Here is a 21587-nt window from a genome sequence, read left to right as displayed (position 1 = left end):
AAATGCCACCAGAATGAAGGATTGTCAGTAGAGAGATGGCAGGGACCTGAAAACTCTTCTGGTGGTGCCTTTTTTCCTTTGCTCAGTGTGGAAGGAGAAGGACATGGATAATTAGACTCCTAATTCAGGGGAACTGTTTAGTGCCTAAAGGTGTGGTTGTGCGAAAGCCAAAACCCTCCTCCCTCCCCATGATGTGTTTATGACCCTTCTCTTGTGCTTGGCTGAATTTGTAGTGAATCAATTCAGGGAGCAACACCAAAAGAAAACTAATCCCACTAAAAAAGCCACGTTTGCTGCCAGCTGAGCTCCTGGATAACTCCCCAGCTCTGACCTGGGGCAGGGCAGGAGGGTGCCCAGGGCTCTGTGTGTGGGCAAGGAGGGGGCAGCAGGACAAGACAGACCAAGGCTGGTTTAAACTGCTGTGGAACCAGAACTCAAGTCAGATGGGATAAATCCAGGCCATGTGTTTCTTCCAGAGATTGTGTCAACACTACACTGACCTTACAAAGTGCCCTGGCAGCTCCACAGATGCAGACATGCATGGGAACTCTGGTGTGACTTTTATTGCACTTGGTACATGGGGTTTTACACATTCATCTGTGCACCACAACAGGCAGGGACATAACCAGTTTACACATCCAGAGCAGCCAAGGAGATTTGGGGCTGCTTAAAGAGTCGAGGTCAAGTACATTCCACACTTCAGGTTTTACTAAAAGCAAAACAAACTCTTTTTCTCTTAAAAGAAGTTGTCTGTTTTAAAGGCTATCCAAAAGAAATGTGTTCCTGTTTTCTCAATTACATTGTGGTTTAAGCAGCACTTCTTTAAAAATATTCTTTTCTAGCATTTGAAAACTCAAACGTGGGATCATTAGATCCAGATAGGAAATCTAAGACTGAAAGCTTATGGACAAATGGCTAATAAAAATGAAATTGAAGTCTCCTTGCAAAAATAAATAAACAAGTAAGTGAAGTAGATACTAAAGGATAGAAAAAAACTGTAGGGGAAGATTACTGAACATATGAAAGGGTTAAACAAGTATGGGATAACTTCAGTCACTTGATGCAGGAAGAAATAGGCATAAACTAAACAAGACCTTTTCAAAGATAAAATAGGAAAAGAAAACCGTCAGAAAACATAAAAATAAAATGAAACCAGTGGAAAATAATGAAAACTTGCAGGAAGCAGTTCAGATTACCTACAAGGAGAACTATGCTGTGGAGTTCTCCTGTCCCTCCTAATGACACCCAGAGGGTAGATGTGTGTGCTTAAAAAAGGTCAGTTCTGAGCCTTCAGTCAGGGACCTAAATTCAAGCCCAAACTAATACTTCTGTAAAGTTCCTTTCAAACATTCTTATTCCAAGCTCAGTTCATGACACCTTCACCTCTGACACAAGCACCTTCTGTACAATTCACTCCAGTACATCAAAACCAAAGCTCCAATCCACTGCCAGGAACAACCTGAAACCCAGCGAGGTAAAGCAGCGAGAAATGCAGTTTGTAGGGGCAAGCCATGAGTGGCTGCCAGGCCAAAATAATGTTTCAGTCAGGGTTCAACAGACTCTACTGGGTCAACAGGCCCAGGCAGAACCCTGGTTGCTGAAATCAAATCTAGTCAACTTTAGCTTTTGCACATTTGCTCAGCTCCTGTATATCCAAGGATGATTTCCGATAACAGCAGCTCTGAAGTGCTCTCAGATGCAGAGCAGCCTCACTCCAGCAGCCCTGACAGGAAGAAGTTTATATCTGTTCTCATCTCCCATTCAGCTGGATTTTTAACACACACAAGCCCAGTCTGGTTGCCAGGAAGGCAAAGAAAAGGTCAACAAACTCCTTTGCTGCAAGTTAGTTTGTCAGACTGCATTGTGGGCAGCGTGACTTCCCATGTTAATGGCAGTGTTTGCCTCTGTGTCAATACCCCCATTGTGTGCATTTGTAACACAAGATTTATGGTAAAGCTTGCAACATTTTCCAAGCATAATAAGCGTTTATTCACCATCCCAGGTCTATAAGCAGAGGCCTGACAAGTACTTATTGACACATTGTGCAGAAATAAAAGCGGTGGGCGAGCTGCTGTTGCGAATGGCAGCGTGGGCAGGGGGAAGGAGGGGCTGTGTCAAAGGAGTGACAGCCTTGGTGCCCAACATTGTCAAAGCCGACATTGACTTGCACTGTTGTGTGTGCCTGACTGTATTTGTGCTCCCTGTCACTCGGCTGTGAGGTGCCAAAACACGAGGAGCGCTCCCTTTCTCATGCTAATGCTCTGTGCTGACAGCTCTGTGATCCCGCCTGGTGCCGCTCAGCCAGTCAAGGTGTGACAGGCACAGAGCCCTTTGCCAGGGGGGCTGCACTGCCCTGGCAAACCCGCATTTCTCCCGGACTAAACCAGACCTAATGCCCAAGGGAACATCGGCATTCCTGGGGATACCGACTGGGCACGCACCTGTATGCACAGCCCTGAGCAGCGTGGGCTCACCTGCCACCCTGACTGGCCTCACCGTGCCCCTCACAGAGCCTTGTGCCACCACGAGAGAAAACGGGAATGAATCTGAAAATCTACTCCCAGGTCATTTTTCATGAGCTGGGGTTCAAAGCTGCTTTTCTCTGTTGCAAAGGGAACAACTTGTTAACTTCAAGCTAAGCCAAGGAAAGCTCTGGAGTGATTTTATGGTGGTTTAGCACAACTAGTAAACTCTGCTCAGGATTAACTCAGGCTCTGGACAGCACAAGGTATCACCAGACAGGATTAGGATGCATTAGCAAAGCAGTGTGAGGGAAGGTTGCACGACGCCCACTTATATTGTACTTGGCTGTAAAACTGAAAGTCACATTAGCACCAAGTTCATCCAAAAAACAAAGCAGCCCTAAAACTGTATTTTATACATGGAAAAAAAGCTGGGCAGAAAAGGGTAGAGTTCATGCTGCCTAGACCAAGCAACGAGTTGGCTTCTTGGGATTTGGAGTTTTCAAATGGCTTGAAGAAGCACATGAGCCTGGCTACTTACATGAAGTTATTCCAATGATCCAAAACTCAATGATCAGCAAAGCTGGGCTAGGAAACTGGCCAGAACAGGCTTTTTCACAAGATTTATGGTGCTTCCTGCTCCTTGTTCCCAGGCATAACCAGGAAGTGAACTGAGTAAAAATGGAAAATATTTTTTAGAAAAAGTATGAATCTCTTTTTCAAAGGTCAAAGGAGTTCACAGTAAAAATTTTGTTTCAACTTTCAGATCTTTCTTTTGTTACTTATCCAAGTTCTACCCAGCAGCTGAGTGATAGATTATTAATCTGAAATGTTAAGGGTATTGATGGGAAAGACAAAGAACAAGTTAACTGTGATCCAAAATCAAAGCCATCATATTAGAAAGCACAGGTTACTTACTGGAATTATTTCTTCTCCCTAGTGACACCACTGGGAATCCAAGTTCCCCTTACATTAAACATCCTGAACACAAAATGATAATCTGCCCCACACAAGTTTGACCCAAGATTTCAGCACACTGAGCATGGGGTGGTTAAAGGGGCAAGTGGAGGGTGGAGAGGGGGGTCGAGTTAAAATTGTTTCATTATCTGCAATTCTAGCAATACAGAGGTTGGGATTTTCAAAGCTGTCCATGACATCTGGAGGCCACTGCTCTCCACAGAGGTACCACCATCACAGGAATTCTCAGTCATAATCTTTTTCCTGCTCTCCCAGGCATGATCTGCTGAGCAGCTGAGGCAGGAGGGAAGTGCCCCAGCCCCACACAGCAGGAGCATGAGGCTCAAAGGACCTGCTGGAAGGTGCTGGCCCAGCTGCAACCCAGAGCTGGAGCCCAAACCTACCACAGAGCCCAGGGAGCCATTCCTGCCTGGGATTGAACCCAGCACAGTCCTGCCTGTCTCAGCTCACAGGAACTTCAGGTGTCTGCACTCACATCAAGCCTGAAGAGCAGCAGGAGAGCTTGAGAAATATGGTCTTTGGTTTTTACTGCAAGGCAAAGGCCCCAGCCTTCCACATGCACGTGATGACACCAGCAGAGGCTGTCCAGCAGAAACTGCAGCTTTGCATTCCCAGCCCTTGCCTTCCCCAGCAGCTCAAGGTTTCACTACACCCTTAGCACATATGACACATCCACTCCTGAGATGGGCAGGGCTTTGTGTTTCAGAGTGGGTTCAGGTGGTGATATAAGTGTTAATAAAGACTAAAAACTTTCATATTTTATATCAGGTGATTCATTAGCTCTTGGAGGATTAAAATACCTGTAAGATCTTTGATTTAGTCTGAGCCTGGGTTCAACTGAATTGCCAGCCCCTGTCACTGTGGGGGTGAGGGACAGGGAGGGTGCTGGGTGCCCTGCAGTGGGCCAGGCAGCCTGGGAATGGTGCATCTCCCTCCAACGTCAGCAGCTCCAGGGGGGGGGGGGGGGTTAAACTGATCAAATGCAGGGCCCAGGGAATGTTACACAAACGTGTCTTGAGTCTGCCTGGGCTTAGGCAGCAGTTTAAACCATACAAATATTATTTAAACTTCAGTGCTTACAAATATTATTATGTTTGCTAATCATCACCTGAAGTCTGCAGTTGAACAACCCCTGAAGTTTCTCACCTCATCTGGATTTTGGGAGTGCCAGAAGTCACCATTTCCATCAATCTGGTACACACCATAAAACCATAACACCAGGAAAAGCAAAGTGATCTTTCCCCTAAAGTTAAGGCTTCCATAAGCCAGAGAGAAGTGCAAGAGGGGATGCAGAAGATATGAACATTTGCAAAGCCACACAGGGGGAGGATACACAAGAACAACACCCAGGTCTTCCAAATCTGAGGTCACAGATCCATGCAGTCATGTGCACACAAATGCACAAACATGAATGCATATATATTGAGGGCACATATACATGGATTCCTTGACAAAAGTTAAATTCAAATGAAATTTGGATTAAATTGGATAATTATTGACATACTGAAATAATTTCAAAATCAATCTTAAGGAAATTCAATGGCTGGGTTAAGCTAAATGAGATCCAAACCAATTATGATTCAGCACACATTTAAAGCATTCTCTTGACTTCATCTCAGCCCTGGAGTGATGCAAATTGCTTTGCTTAAGACATTTTTGTGTTTTGGGCCCAGGCTTACTTTTGTTTAGTGATATCATACTTTTAAAAAAATCCTAATTTGAGTGGGTCTGGATCCAAACTTTGTCCGATGTTCACGTTTCCAATAACATTGAGATACTTTTTGGACTTTTCAGGAAGACTGAAGTAACTTGTTAGTTCGTATTTCACACTCAGGAATGGCAGGACCACCAGGAAAACAGCCATCTTCCACTTACTGACATTCTGGCCTGGAAACATTCTGGTCTAATCTGCTGTCAGAGCTTTTAGGTTTGGGTCTGAGCTCTCCCAGCGCTGCTCCACTGCTGGAGGCACTGGGAGCACAGAGGGCACACCACACAGCACTGGAAGCCCCCTGCTTTGCAGGGAGGAGCCACCTGAGCCTCCATCCATGGGAGCTCAGGACCAGCCCCTCTGCCAGCCCAGCACAACCTGGCTGAGCCTGCCACTCCTGAGGGACAACCCAGGCACAGAAACAACAGCTCCTGAGCCTGGAGAACAACCCAGGCACAGAAACAACAGCTCCTGAGCCTGGAGAACAACCCAGGCACAGAAACAACAGCTCCTGAGCCTGGAGAACAACCCAGGCACAGAAACAACAGCTCCTGAGCCTGGAGAACATCCCAGGCACAGAAACAACAGCTCCTGAGCCTGGAGAACATCCCAGGCATGGAAACAACAGCTCCTGAGCCTGGAGAACATCCCAGGCATGGAAACAACAGCTCCTGAGCCTGGAGAACAACCCAGGCACAGAAACAACAGCTCCTGAGCCTGGAGAACATCCCAGGCACAGAAACAACAGCTCCTGAGCCTGGAGAACAACCCAGGCATGGGAACAACAGCTCCTGAGCCTGGAGAACAACCCAGGCATGGAAACAACAGCTCCTGAGCCTGGAGAACATCCCAGGCATGGAAACAACAGCTCCTGAGCCCTCCCTCATTCCAGTGAATGATCAGGACTCAAGCAATCATGATACACGTAAGTAGAAACAAGTGTTTGTGTCAAGAGGAGGAAGATCAAGTGTCCAGCCACAAATATCTAGTGGAGAAAATGATATCCCAGTTTCTTTACTAACTCATTGATTTCTCAAGTAAATAAATCCATTCTGTCAGCCCTATAAGCATTTTTTGTGGCCCTACACAGCTGCCAGGTCTCATTTCCCTGTTCCTTTAAATAACAACATGCCACAATTTCACAGGGATCAGCGAGAGGCTTTGCAGAGAGCCAGCCACATTTTAGGGTAACTTTGAGGGGTTGTTAGCTTGCAAAGACCAGTTTTATCAACACTGAGTGTAACACATCTCCAGTTAGGAGCCCTCCAAGCCCTGCTGAGCTATTCTATTTTTCCAGTAAGCAAATGACTTTGAAATGTTCTCTTCTTCTGACACAGTTATCTGGCACCTATTTACATGCAAATATAATAAAGTGGTATTTGCAGTTAAAGACAAGATCACTCTAACCTAGCTGTCACAGAATTGGGTTCCTCTTAGCAACCTTTTTTTTCCCTTTAAATAAAATTATTCCAAAAATACTTTAGCACAGAAGAGATTCTTGCTGAACAGGCCAGGCCAGGCCAGTGAGTCTGGGGAAGGGAAAGGGTACAGGACAAACCCCTTTGGTTAAAGCAACTGGACAGAGGAATGGCTGATCCACCAAGCTCACAGTGAGGGAAGGCAAACCAAGGACATCCTTCCCCCCTCATCATTATACACTTCCTTTATTCAGCACAGTCCTCCCCTCATGCCTCCATGGAAATAAATATTTAAATAGCCTAAGTTTTCCAACCCTAATAATTCACTTGTAAACTTCGAGGAAATTCTATTAGTACAAGCTCGTCTTTAATTTAGCTTTGCAACATCTGGTGAGCACAACAACAGTGTCACTTGCAAAAAAACCTTTCAAGTTCAACTTCCAGCAGGTTCTTAGGGAAGATGGGAGAGACAAACACTGACGAGCACACACCAAAAGATGCAAATCACCCCAGGAATTCCGAGATGACTAAAACCACTGTATAACATTTAGTCTCTAATTTATGACAGCTGATATGATTGGTAGCATGAGGAAGCAGCTGGATTGGTCAAAGGGAGTACAAAGGCTTTGCTTTTGTATAAGTTTTACTCCCACTGAAATAATTGACAACACTGTCCTTGTCTTCAGTGAATGTCATTTAGACTCCAGGTCGTGTTGGTGGCATGGCTGGGAGCTTTGCCATAATGCCTTTTTCACATCCTTGTGCTCCTAAACCCCCCCAGGTAATATCCTTGGTGAGCCTGGGCAATATCCACCCACCCCTGGCACAGCTGTGCCAGTCCTGTCCTGCTCTTCACTGACAAACTCTGTGTTCAGTGGTTTTCACTATAACAATAATTTGTTCTTTATTGTTACTTTAGCCCACCCCAGCCTGAGGAATTCCAGAGTAACAGTACAACTCAAGCTTCCATCTGATCCCAACTTACAGCTGCAAAGGAGAAAAGAGCTTGGTGTTCCACACAGTTCCTTCCAAACCCACACAAATATGACACAGAAGCATGAATAAATGTTCTTCTGCTTATCTATTCCTTCAGTGGTTGTTCAGTCTTCCTGGCTAGGACAGTTCCATATACATTTAAAATATCAATCTAATCTGCCCAGAGAGCTATTGATTTATCAGCCCCATCTCAGTGTTCTATTGAATGTCTTCAGGAATCTGCCAAATACGTCCATCCCTTCCACTGCTTCTATCACTCCTCCAGCCTCAATGTCAGCTCATCTATTGATTCAAAAGCAGTTCTGCTCTTCCAGTCTACTGCTCTCTCTTCTCTTCATATTGTAGATGTGCTCATAATTGGTGCATAAAATTTAAGGGTAATACCAGTACTCCCTCCCCAACATTCATCTCCTCAGTCCAGTTCCTCTGAAACAAAACTTAGGCAATGAAACCAAAGGAGGGGAGGGATAGAGAGAGAAAATACTTTTAAAAATATATGAAATAAAGAAGGAGAAAGTGTATCTTCCTCCTGTATATATTTCTATTATAAATTTCAGTCAGTATTTTGAAGAGCAGCCTAACTTTGCTGGAGATTCTGTTCCTACTAAAAGTCAAAAGAAGTTCAAAACATCTTTCAGCCTCCTTGCACAATTTCAACCCTGTGTGCTAGAGCTGAGTCCATCCTTTCTCCATGAGCCTGACCCAAGGCCCTTTGTCTAGAAAACTCTCAGGTCATAACCATCTTTCTGTCCACACTCTGCATTTATAAACAATTCTGAAAAGACACTTCTGCCACATGCAGGACCTATACTAAGTGATGACTTGAGGAATAGTCACACATTCATCCAGTGATGGGCTGCAGTTTGTAAGTGTAATTCATCTTTAATTCCTGTTATTCCTCTCTCACCCGTGTGTTCCTGTAATAACCTGTTGCTTCTCTGACAAACTTCTGCAGGAGCAAAGGCAGAGAGGGGAGCTGGCACTTGTTTCCATCTGTGCTGCCCTGTCAGTCAGTGCCATCTGCAGAGCTGGCCCAGCAGCCCAGCGTGGCAGCCCCAGCAGGGATGAGCAGTTCCCACTGCAGGGTGTCCTTCCCACCTCACCCTGCTGGGAACAGAGAAGGGATTCCAGGAACCAGCCAACGGGTGAAGGAACTCAGCTTAACCTGCCCTTCCCAATTCTGGTTTAGGGCTCAATTTTTGGCTTCCTTAAGAGGTCAAAGACTTTTGAATTTGAACTAGGTTGACCAGGCTTTTCAGTAGTGGGATCTCCTCTGAGCAAATGCCATATGAAAGCAGACTTCCTTTCAAGGAGGTGCTTCACAAGCCTATTAATTTTTCTGCCTGCAAACACACAGAGGGGCAACAATCCCTTGGGTAATCTCCCCAGCAGCCTCTCACTAGAAGAACATGCATTTTGGGGAATGCTAAGTTAGAGCAAAAGGATGTGCTGTGCTAAGCTTGGCAGAATCCCTCCTGTCAAAGATTCCCTTTGATGGTTTATTTACAAACCAGAATTACAGCCAGAGATGTTTTACCTTTTCAAAACCTGCTCTTCTGCTCCTGCTGGGTGTGAGGTGGGGGACACAAACCCTGGTCCCTCAAGGAGGCAGAAGTCCCTGGCTGTCCTCTGAGTACACTCTACTGTGTACAGGCCCAGCTCAGAACCTGTTTCTGAAAAGGTTTCATTGAAGCTGTTTAAATATTTGTGCCTTTTAAGTCTTTGTGGTCTATTACACAAACTCAGAAAACAGAAAATAACATTCTTTGCCCCCTTTTCCAAGCATGCCAATCTGTGCTCCCACCTCATCCTCTCAGCAAAGGCTCCCCAGGGGGTGTTTGACAGATGATACAGACTGACCCAGAAGGTGGCAGAGAAGTTTGTGGCAGAACTGAAACAGGAAACTAAATTTCCCAAGTCTAAAGTTTATATTTGTTGCTGTATCATCTTTCCATTGTACCAGCCAAACTTCCTCAAGTCACTTCATCTTTCTGCTTTTAGAATAGCAATTCCAAAAAGGAAATACAGTTCCTCGAGGTGTGAGACCAACGAGAGAAGCAGCTGCCCCTGAAGAAACCAGGGGCAGCTCTGTGTGTGATAAACATTTTGTTTATTTTTTCTGTGGATTCTAGGACTTGGTAGGAACATGCCCCAAGTGAATTATCCTGTTATTGTAAGGTAATGCAGCTAATGCTGCAAACCTGATTGGACATGAGTACAATCAATAGAGATAAGCAGAAGCAGCAGCCAGATTTGTTGAATAAATGAATTCTTGCAAGTTCCTTGCTCAGCTGCTCCATCAATGACAAAACTCCCATCGATTTCAGTGGGAAGTAGGATCAGGCCCTGATTTCTGACACTGCTCATACCAGGAGTCTGTTATATAACAGGTGATACACAATTAGAATTTGAAATATATATATATTAAAAGAAACCTGTTTCTTTGGTCCCAAACTTCCATGGTCCCCTGGCCTACAATTAATCAACTCTCTTACTAATCTTTCCCCCAAACTGTAAAGCAACAAAGCAAAATGGCAGTGCCAGCATTCCTGTTAGGATCTCACAGCCCTCATTAATAAACTTAATAGAGGCATTGGAGTATTTCAGGTGTGTAGCAAGTTACAGACTCAGGACTTTCCTTTGGGTGTAATTTTACATTCTTGCTTCACACAAAAGTAATGTATTTACCCCAGGATCTTTGTCTTTGAAAAAGAAAGAGAGAAATGAACCCCACGATGAATCAACTGGCACAGAGTAAAGATTTCCTCCCTCACCTGACAGGCCAAGCATCCTCATGGTGGAGAAATCCTGATGGTGCCCTCAAACTGCTCTTCCCACAGAAGCAGGAGGCCAACACAGGCAATAGCCATGGGCTGAAGCCAGCAAAGAGCCACTTATCTTTTTAGACATAACTATGTAACGGGATAAATGGGTGTAAACCAAGAACAGATAAAGTTTCTCTTGCTTTCTATCATTGCCAATGAAAACAAGTCCAGCCTCTGAGAGCCTGCACATCTTGCTGTAAGGAGAACAACACAGTTGTGTGAAAAGAGTGTAAAAGAAGAGAGGTTATTCTTCTACCTGCCCAGCTGATCACTAAGTGAATAAGAAGGGGATAAAGTAAAGCCACATTATCTTCTCAGGAGAGAAAAAGAAACCCTAGAGAGAAAACTCCAAGTCACACACAGTTCAGAACAGAGCTTCAGATGACTCTTGAAAGCACTCTCCTCCCACTTAGAACCTCCCTCTGGCTGATGAAAAGGCATCTCTGCAGCAGCTGCAGAAATCCCCCCCCGAAGATCAAAGTTAATGAACTTTTCCTCTGTCAAACACAAGGCAACAACCAGGACAAAGCTGGAGCTGCCCTGGAATCCCCCAGAACAGGCTGCAAGAGGCTGCAGCAGTGCCCAGGTGTGACAGAGCACTGAGGGCCACCAGAGTGCTGCATGAACAGCACACCCCTCCTGATGAGCAGCCTTGTTTGATCACACCGAATCTTCACTAAAACTCATTTAATGTTATTGCCCCGAATGCTGCAGTTGATGAAAAAACCTCCAAAATTAGGGCACACATTTCAAAATAGCTCTGCATCAGACAAACTGTTTCCAAGGCCATGGCAAAATCCCCATCAAATTCCTTAGAAGCTAAGTTTGGCTAAATGGGAGCATTTCTGAAAATCTTTTGACATCCATCAAAGCATTTTTAGAGATACCCAACACCAGAGACCTAAATTCTGGTGCTCATTCTAAAGCCATTTGACATTTCCCTCATTCTTTTAGTGCTTTTTCTTTTGAAGTTATCAGATCTTACTAGGAAAAAATCAACTGGAGGCAGTATGAATGTGAAGTAAATGGGGTACAAAAATAGAGGCCAATAACACACTTTGTACTATCCCTGGGGCACAAGAAGATGTGTCCAGCAGTGTTCAGATTAAAAATAACATTTTGAAGCAATATGAATAACCCAAACCCATCAAAAGGCAGTTACTTTAATTCACAGTTTTAATGGATTTATTTATTTCAATTAGCCCACGATGGCTCTAGTCCATTACCTAGTTAATAATGTGAATTAGGGAACGTCAGTGCAGCACTCAGCACTGGGGCTTGCTATTTTTCTAAAAGTGTCCAGCATCCATTTATCAGGAAAAATGGTGTTGTTTGCAGGGAGAGATTCAGCAACAGTCTGACGTGTTTATCATATGATGGGTCAGTTTTTGATTCTTTTCTTCCCCCTAGAAAAGGACCAAGTCTAAAAGCAATTCCACTGTTTCAGAAAAAGTAATTCCTTAAGGATTAAGCATGATCAGCCAGTACTTTTGAAAACACATCTGTTTTTGTCTACACAAAACAGTATTCTATTTAGGCTTTGATAAATGCTATTCACTGCCTTTCCTCCAACACAGATTGCTTTTTGCAATATACTGAAAGATTGGGAAGGGTTTGCTCCAGAATTCATGTTTGCCTTCTGAGAGTTTGTAAACAGTGTTCCCTGCCCTCCCATCCTGGAGGGGAACCTGGACAAACCCAGCAGGATCTGCTGTGAGAACTCAGCTGGGAGGACTCAGGCTACCTGAGAGAAGGACCTACACAAAATCAAGGAGACACATGACTTTCTACACAGCTACTCTTAATGTATTTGCCTTTTGTTTAGCTTCTGGCACTCCACACTTGGTTATACTGGAAAACACATAATTCTTTTTTCTTCTTTTTTTTCCCTGAGTGTAAGATTTCTTTTGAGAAAATTTTTTACAGTAGAGATACAGTTAAGTGTGTAGAAACTGCTTTTAATCTACTTTCTGCAGTGACTGACAAAAGTAGTACTCTCCACTAGGAACAAAAGGATGCAGGAAAAGTGTACAGGAAAGGGAACAGAATTTAGACAAGTGCTTGAAAATGTTATGACAATCTTTGCCAGGCTGAATTTGCACATTTTGTGAATTAAGCTTGTTTCTGCAGACACCCCATTTACATGGTGTTTCCTTCTTTTCAATTATTACACCCTCAGCACACAAATAATCCCTTTGCTTTTACCTTTTTCTTGAACATGCAAGAAACTGAAATGGGCTCAGAGGTCCTTGGTGGAAGCCACAGGTCTTTTCTGTTTGTCCCTCTTGATGTCCCTCCTCTTTTAGCCTGTGAAAACACAGAGAAATGGAGAAAGGTCAAAAAAAAGAAAAATTCTCAGTTATCTCCAGCTATCAGATTCTTTGAAACATGAAAACAACATTAAAAATGGATTTGTAACCAGATTAGCAGGAACTATGGAGAGTGGGTGTGAGTTTTCTCTCTATCATCCATCCTACAGCCTTGGGAGAGTTTGTGCCACTTGTGCCCCTTCTGTGCCAGTCCATGAAGTCTCCCCTGCTCTGCTTCTTTCTCCACAGACTCTCATCCCCACACCCTCCCTGTGCCCTCTGAACCGAAGCAATGACCCATTCCCTGGGATTAAATTAGCGTAAGTAATAAGATATCATAGAGCTGATTGATTCCCCCAGCAATAGTTATTAACCAGCTCAATTCAGAGGAAAGCAGAGCCATTATTCTAACCATTGATTCCTGGGCAGGACTGCAGGAAGGAGTGTGCTCAGACAGATGGACTGTGCATGTAAACAAATCCCAGGGCAAACCCAGAAAACGGGGAGGCTCCCAGTGCCAGCCAGAGACAGAGTCACCTTCCCTGAGAAAACCAGAGAATGTGGGGTGATAAAAGGAGAGTGCAAGATGTGCTAAAGTTGCCACAATTCTGAACTTGTTTCAAGGCAGCAAAGACTGAAATCTGTTTGAGCCAGGCAATAACCCCTGGGGGTTTAGACTGACAGAACTGGGGAGCTTCACCCATCCTCTCATGGCTGACTCTTCTAGAACAAACCCAGCTGGCACAGCTGCCCCTCCTGAGCCCTGCCTGGGCCAGTCAGCATGGGCATCCCAGCACAAAGACACTTGGGCTCTGAGAAGTGAACTCACTACTCACAGACTGGCCCTCTCTCCTTCTGCACCCACTTCTGCAGCTTTTCCTGGGATCCAAACCCTCCTGGAGATCCCTGCTGCTGCCTCCAGCTTTATGTGGCAGCTCTTTCTGCAGGCTTTCCTGCTGCACATCTCCACAGACCAGGGGACTGGGCACCCACTTCTCCATTTCACTGACAGTCCCATGGGCTCTCCAAGGCAGGAAGCCCAGATTGTTCTGTGGTGTTCAATGCTCTGAGATAAAGGAGAACCACAGTACTCTGTAAGTTCCTGACCCTGCCCTGACCATGGGCCTCCTGAGCCAGGATTTTATTGGGTTTAATAGCCCTATCTAGATTTTTCTTCCATTAAACAATCTGTAAGTTTTTGAGCCCAAATGAACTTTATAGGATCTGTGACATGCTGTGGCAAAGAGTGCATAGCTTAAATCTTTTTTGAAGAACGTGTATCTGCTTATTTTGACTTTTTTAAATGATTTCTCTCATTTAACTCTCCTGGGTCTTGTAAGGCAGCTGGAACTGACCCTGTGGAGGGGAGAGTATATTAAGTGACACAAAAAATACACGGTGTGGGGAACCTCGAGAAAGTAGAGTGGTGAGGACTGAAGAAAAAACCATGGTGGGAGTCAGGGGAAGTTGGTGGAGGCAGTGAATGAAGCAGTCACACATTCCAGCCATTAGAAACACTGAGTACCAACAAATAGCCCCACAATAGTTCAATTTACTGCCATCACTTTCAGTTCTGGTCCAAATAGCTCTCCCTTCTTCTGGAATTCAAAATGAGATGTATTACACTTTAAAGAATCTGTGTGAGTGTATGTGTGCCTATGGGACTTTTTCAAGTCACTTATTTGTCTGAATGCCATTGATTTTTCTCCTAATTGTTATTCACTATGCTAATTTCCCTCACAAATCTCACATGCTATTGATCAAAAAGTAATAAACTCTCCAGCAAACAAAACAAGCATTATTGCAATGTTGGGAAAACATCATTTAATATCAATACCATATTTACAATTATCTTTAACCCAAATTTCACCCGTGATGCAATGCATAATCAAAATCCAAGAGCTACAGGCAAAAGGGTAATATTAAAAGACTCCCACTAGACCATTTTCTAGTAGATTATAAGAAGAAAGGCTGAAACAGGACAGTCTCAAAGAGTTTAAGATCTACAGTTAATGCTATAAATAAATACTGCTGAATAAAGCAGAGCCTCCCCAGTCTGTCTCCTCGTGGTGCTGGAGACAGTCACCAGGAAGATAAAACTGAAGGAAGGGCAGCATCGGTATCTGTGCCAAAATATCGACCTAGGGAGGGCCAGGCCTCATTTCAATTGTGGTTTCTGCATTTCATTTCAGTTTTTTGATAAGGACAGACTGGATTCAACCCAGTTTCCAGTGCATGTCTGCTCATTTTCCTCCTCTGGAGTGGTAATGGTAGTAGCAACTAAGTGGTAGGAATTTATGATCATTGCAGTCCTGAATCTTGTTCCAAACATTATGAAATTCCCCAAACTATCAGTCTTCCTTTTACCCCCATAATTTTCTGAATTTAGCCTTTAATTTCTTATTTTCTTCATGTTAGCTTGACAACTATTACTCCTTTTCTTCTCTACCACGATTCCAATACAAACTCCAGGCAAGTTACTGCAAAGCCAGAGAACTTAAGCTGGTGTAAAGTAAGTACAAAGGAGAAGATCAGCTCCTGCAGGGACCAGAGAACTATCCCAACTGTTAAATCAGATTTTTATTAATCCCAATAGAACCCATTCAGCTCTTCTTTTGTTTCCTCTATTCCCAAAGTATTCCTAGGTCTAAAATCAACTGGACACCTTTCAGCTCACTGTGTACATTTGTGATGAACTCAGGGGAGCTTCCCCCTGCCCTGGGTGTAGTGAGCAGGGTTGGATTGCTGACTGCAGAAAAAAGGCACCACTGGAGCAGACATGGGACAAATCCAAAAGGTTGGAGGGGAACACAGCTGGACAAGAGCAAGCACACACAAGTAAATGCCAGGAGCAAGACACATAGTTGTGGGGAATTCAAAATCTGATTGAAACCCCCAAAGATATCTTTATTTGGCACCATGGCTCATCTTGATTTCAGCGTGAGCTGGTGTCTCATTTTGGGTCCGAATCTTCAAAATCCAGAGTTTGGATCATGTGCTGCAGCTCAATCCTACTCTAAGGGAATCTAAGGTTCCCAGTTATTTTCCTATAGTTTTCTCTGCCTGCCCTTTCTGGGCAGTTCAAAATCTATCCTTTACTAGTCCAAGCACACTCAGATTCAAAGATATTATTTCCAAGCTGCATATTTGCAAGAGCTCCATGTCACAGAACGTGACCAACACAGAAATCTGTAGCGTGGGTGGATTTGTGAAAGAAGAGCTTTTGAGTGTGGCCTGCCATTCAACTCTGCACCTGGCAGAGAGGGAAAACAACCCCAGCCAGCCAACTAAAACAAAACAGAAAGCAGGAATGGAATCAGCAATCTCAGGGCAACTCTTGCCACAACTCTCCTAAAGTTTCACGAATCCCACAGTCCCTGCAGCTGCAAGAGCAGCCAGGTTTCTGTCACCAGCCAAAGCCACCAGCATTTCTGGGACTGCCATCTCCAGAATGAGGGTTATTGAGGGAACAGGCCACTTCCCTCACTGCTGTAAAGTGGCATCATGCCAATCATGACACACCAGCTAAGGATCCAGTCCATGCTTTTTTGCATCTTAATAGGCAGACATGGAATTATTTTGTCTCTGCAATTATTTCTGACTAATTTCTGCCATTATACCTCTTTGCATCCAGTACACCCCTGGGAAAAGTAGATGATTTCTCTGGTGATATCAAGCTAAGCTGCCAATCAAAACAGAGGCTATTAATATAACACCGAAAACTATATCTAATTAAGTTCATGGTATTTGAAATACACATTCTGCTCCACACACACCCACTTCAGTAGTATTTTGAAAATAAGTCAATTTTTGGAACAATCTGCAAATAGTGATATTAATAACATGCAGTAAATTGATGGCACACCCTTCCTTGGATGGCTGTGTTCACTCCTCACTCCACTGCAAAACCAGATGTAGCGGAAATAAGCAGCTCAAGAATGGAGGAGGAAAGAGTTTTTGAGATTCAGGGAAAGACTTCCATATGATATTGGTGAAAGGACTTGATTTAGTGAGAAGAGCAGGAAGAGTGAGCAGCAGAGAGCACAGTGCATGTGTTCTTTTTTACCCTTATAAAACAGAAACAAAGAAACATCAGGTAAAGATGAATGAAAACAAATTCAAAACCAATTAAAAAAAAGAAATTCTGTTTCCTCTGCAGCCCACAACCAAGTCATGGCATTGATTGCCTCACATAAAATATCACTGCATTAAGTATTTGTAAAGATCCAAAAAGGATTAGTCACTGGCACTGAAAATCAAAACAATAAGTTACAACAAAAAGTTCAAATTCCGGCTGGGCACATGCCAGGTCTGAACTGCCTGAGATAAAAATACTGCACTCGTGCAGAATGCAATTCCCAGTTCCAGGGTACAGGGAGAGTTCCTTCTGAACTGACCTGGCTGGCTACTGGGGGAGGCAGGATGTTGGAATGAGGGGTTATGGATCCCATTTGCTGAGGCAGCCTGTAATTTCTGCCTTAGAGGTTCCGGGGCAGCAGGTGAAGTTCTGGGGGGGTGCCCGCCAGGGAGGCACTGAAATGGGCCCTTGGAGCATTCTGAGTAAGAACTAGATAAGGATTAGACACCTGAGAATAAAACATTCTTTTTTTGATTAAAACAAAGGCTCATGCAGGGGAGGAGGCTGAGGAGTCTGGGCTGTGCTGCTGCTGTGCTCACACTGTCCAGTCACCATCCCAACCAACCTTTGCCAGATACCAGCTCAACCTGTAACACTCCCTGACACAGTCACAGGTTCTCATTGGGAGACATTATTCACAGGCTGATTCAACAATCAAACCCAGTCTGGATGAAAGCAGTGTGTGGTCACTTTTGCTTTAAACACTCCCATCATGTGTCAGCACCGAGGGCACCCTCCGAGCTGGGGGATGCTCAGCAGTGCTGCCACTGCCCAGCCACAGGGCAGGACAAAAACCTTGCTGGGACATCAGGGCCTCCTTTCTCTCAGCAGTTCTGAGCACAGAACATCCCAGGCAGTGCTGAGATGGACACGCAGCAGCTCTTCCCATCAGTGCCTCTTCCACCACGAGTGAGTTCATAATAGAAAAGCTTTGGGTTTGTTTTTCAAAGTAACTCCTGGTTATGTTACAGCCTACAAGTAAGATTTTTGTACACTTTGTAAAGTAAAGAAATCCAAAAGTATTTATAAATTCATGACAAATTTGCATAAAATAACTTTTAAGACTACATTCACAAGTGCAGAGGAAGAACAGTAGATGGTGACACTAATTTCCATTCAAGAAGCCTCTGCAAGGTTAAGGAGCTCATCAGGAACGTGGGAGATATCTGGCTTGTCTATCTAAAGGAACACCAGTGGTCAACTCCCACCACCCAGGGTGGTACCTTCTCCCCTGTGTTACTGGGGGCTACTATGGAATTTTCTCAGTCTTTCTTGTAGGGTTTTACCTTAACAAATATACTGTGCCAGGAGTTGCATCCCAGGTGCCCCCCTTGCCTTAAGATGAACAACTTAACCTTACTTTAGAGAATAAATTTTGTACCCCCTGTGAATAAAACCCCAGTGCCAGCAGGGGAGAGGCACAGAATTTTCCAATGGTTAGAGTGGGAACATCACTGTCCCCAAAGCTGAGGAAGAAATCAAATATGGATCTCACTCATCTATTGTTCAGAAAGCCTCTCCCACCACAAATATCTCCCTTCCAAAAAATATGTAAGTATTTCAAGCCTTATCAAAACAGTATTGCTTTGAATGTAAAAACAAAGCCAGAAAAAAGACATTATTTTTGCCTGCATCCCAATCATTTCTGACCACATGAGATTTTCTGGGTACCCAGGACACAAGGTGCACTGGCTCCAGGGGCAGAAGCAAGGGAGCAGCTTTACTAACACAAGATATAAACCTCCAGTTTTCCAAGTGAGTGTCCATGGGCTGTGTCCTCAGGAAACCCCAGCCTTTCTTCTCCCCACCCCTACAAACACTTGTGAGAGTCTCTCGTGAATGTTTCCAGGATGAATGCATTCCCATCAAAACACTTCCCTTTCCAACTGACACCAGAGAACATTTTCTAAAACCTGTAGAAGCCCCAGACAAGGGGACACAGCCACTCACTGTCACCATAAAGAGGGAATTGTTCTACACGAGGCCACTCAGAAATCACATTCCTTCGACCTCCCAGATCCTGCTGTCTCCCTTGGCCAGAACCTGTGACATGTCCACGATCACCCTGGGACAGAGTTGGGGTTTTTTTTACTGAACCAGCTTATTCTATTTTTCCACACCAAATTCAGTCCTCCTTGGTCAAAAGTTATCTTAACACAGTTTAATAGCAAGAAACATTCTGCAAAGGCTGCACAGCATTATTTTGTTCTTTATATACTGGGAAATGAAGTGTGTGGGTTTTGGATTCTAGGATCCAGGCCATCTGTTAAACCTATCAGAGGTTTGAATTCTAATTTGCTGTTGATTTAAAAATAGTCCCAGCATTACCCTGTCATTTTCTGTAAATTATATATTATTTAGTTTGCCATTTTTAAATATTATAGCATCTTCTCTCTCCTCTTCTGGTTTAATTTAGATTCCTTATCATCTGTACTAGTACCATTCTTCCCTCCCAGTAACTGATCCTTGGCTCTGTTTGATGCCAGGGAACCTACCAGAGTACTCACAAGCTGGTTCCAAACACAATGCTAATGTTATAAGCTGAACACAACTTCACTGCTGCAAGATGTCATCTCTGTATGAAAAACAAAAATCAAACCACATTGCTTCTGTTTATTTCATCAGTTTACCTACCCTCACACTAATAATATGCCTTGCAGTAACTTGTCCTACTACTGAAGTGACCAGCAATTAAGGTATCGCTGCCACTGGATTAACTGACAAGCTTTGGAAAAATTTTCCTAGAGAGCCACAATCTGCATTTTTGCAGAGTGAAGATGGATCTCATTCTCATATTTTATCTGCAGCAAAGGACTCAGCACATCCCATTGTGGACTCTGCCATGGTATTGCCTTCTCAGTCCAGCCCACAATGTCACTTGTTTTCCTGGACTACAAACTCAATGGCTTTAGTTCACTCCTAAGGGGATGCCAGGAGCTGGTTCTGCCACTGCAATACTGGCTTTTGCTGCTGAAAGGGCCATGAACTCGAGCAACAAAAACCCCATGGTTTGGTTCTGCTGCAGATTACCTGCATTGTTCTGTGAATTTGTATCACACACATCCAGCAATGGAAGTTGCTGTTTTCAAGCTCTGGGTGCAGCTCGTTCAAACACAGGCTCATCCAACCCCCAGGAGCAGAAACTGGGAGTGCTTTGGCTTTAAGGCAAACCTGACACTGCAGTTCCCCAGGGCTCAGCTGAGCAAGGGATGCACAGCAGGGCTCCGTGAAGGGCAGGACTTCTTACTCTCACTTGTTGTCTGACCCCAGACAGGGAAAGACAGACTCAAGGTCCACATTTGACACTTTCTGAACGCAGTGGCAAATACAAATATTTTATTTCCTGGCATGTTGCTGTCCCCTCACTTCAGACAGCAGCTAGGAAAGAGCACTTGGCACAAAGGGAATTATGTGCATGCCCTATCTTATTAATTATTTGTAAAACACACACGTCTAAAGCAGTGATTCTCAAACATGTACAATACATTTATTTCTCATTACTCAGTTGTATTTTGGTTTAGCTATCAAAACTGCAGCTGTCATGGATTTGTGCAGCTGCAGATGAGGCCACATTAAAAATGAATTGTGTACACTGTGCTACATACATGGATTCACAGACTGAGCAGGAGGGGGACAGACCACACGTGAAAAAAAAAGAGAAAACAAGGAAATAACAATCTGACAATTCTTGGGAGTTCATTCAACAGTTAAGCTGTTTTATTTTTTTCTAACAGTTATGAATCCCAAACAAGGCCTTCTTGGAGTTATCCCTGCATGTGCAGAGCAATTCTACCTCAGCACACTGACACCAAGCCCTGAACACCCGTGTGACACTCCCTGGAAATGACAACCTGCTGCAAACTCTGGGATCCTCAAGAGAGTTCTTTCCCCAGCATCTAAGTTCTCCAATTAAAGATGTTTAAAAATTCAGAGATAATCACCAAAAATCAAAGTAAAGGCATGTTATCAGATGCACAACCAGCCCTACATCCCCTCCATGACTGAACTGAGCCACTGCCCCAAGTGCTCAGTACCCCGAATGGCTTGACCAATTTGTCTCATTGGAGTTTATAATGGTTTATAATTCAAAAAACTTATCATATCTTAAGAATTATAGATCTTAGACCTTTCAAACTGCAAAGATCAAACATCACAGTTTGGTCCTCTTTTCTAGGGCAGCCTTAGAAAGGACACGTGTGTTATTACAAGAAGTGTTTTGGATTACAACAAAGAACTATCATCTACTGACCCTAGCACTGGGAATGCCAACAATTCCTGCCATGAGCCTGTCAGCCACAGAGTCTCTGGACTGCAGACAAAGACTGGTGCATCTCCCAGAGGTTCCAATTACCATATTCTTCTACATAATTTTATATCTCCGGTTTCAGTTTCGAAAAATCTGAACTCATTCTTCAGCCACTTTGCCTTTCCACGTCAGACGAACACAATGCCAGCTGACAGAAGGACTTGTCCACATTTAATGAAGATGCATTTGGAGCCTGAGGCTTCCAGGAAAAGTACCACAACAAGAAGTTCAGCGCGGCTGCCCCTACTTCAGTGAGGCTCACGTGACAAAGTACATCTAGACTGACAAAGAAATTACTGAGGAGAAATCACCAGTGAAATTTCACCCTGCCAACGAGTCCAGGGAATTACAGACCACGAACCTAACAGCAAACACTGAATTGGAAGAACCCAAAGAAGATCTGTCCAGATAATGAGAGCAGAGAAAACAAAGCACGTGGCAATG

General features: G+C 44.0%; 1 long non-coding RNA gene across 1 annotated transcript in view; it reads right to left on the bottom strand.

Annotated features, from left to right (window-relative positions):
- Positions 1-21587, bottom strand: part of LOC135423824 (uncharacterized) — a 276468-nt gene that overhangs the window by 118696 nt on the left and 136185 nt on the right. The window contains exon 2 of the long non-coding RNA XR_010434971.1: positions 12596-12697. This is a non-coding gene — a long non-coding RNA (uncharacterized LOC135423824). The remainder of the gene's footprint in view (positions 1-12595; positions 12698-21587) is intronic.

The sequence above is a fragment of the Pseudopipra pipra genome, chromosome 17, assembly GCF_036250125.1.
Source record: "Pseudopipra pipra isolate bDixPip1 chromosome 17, bDixPip1.hap1, whole genome shotgun sequence".
In the NCBI taxonomy this organism is placed as follows: Eukaryota; Metazoa; Chordata; class Aves; order Passeriformes; family Pipridae; genus Pseudopipra; species Pseudopipra pipra.
The sequence above is the reverse complement of the archived record's forward strand: the minus strand, read 5'-3'. Positions and strand labels throughout refer to the sequence as shown.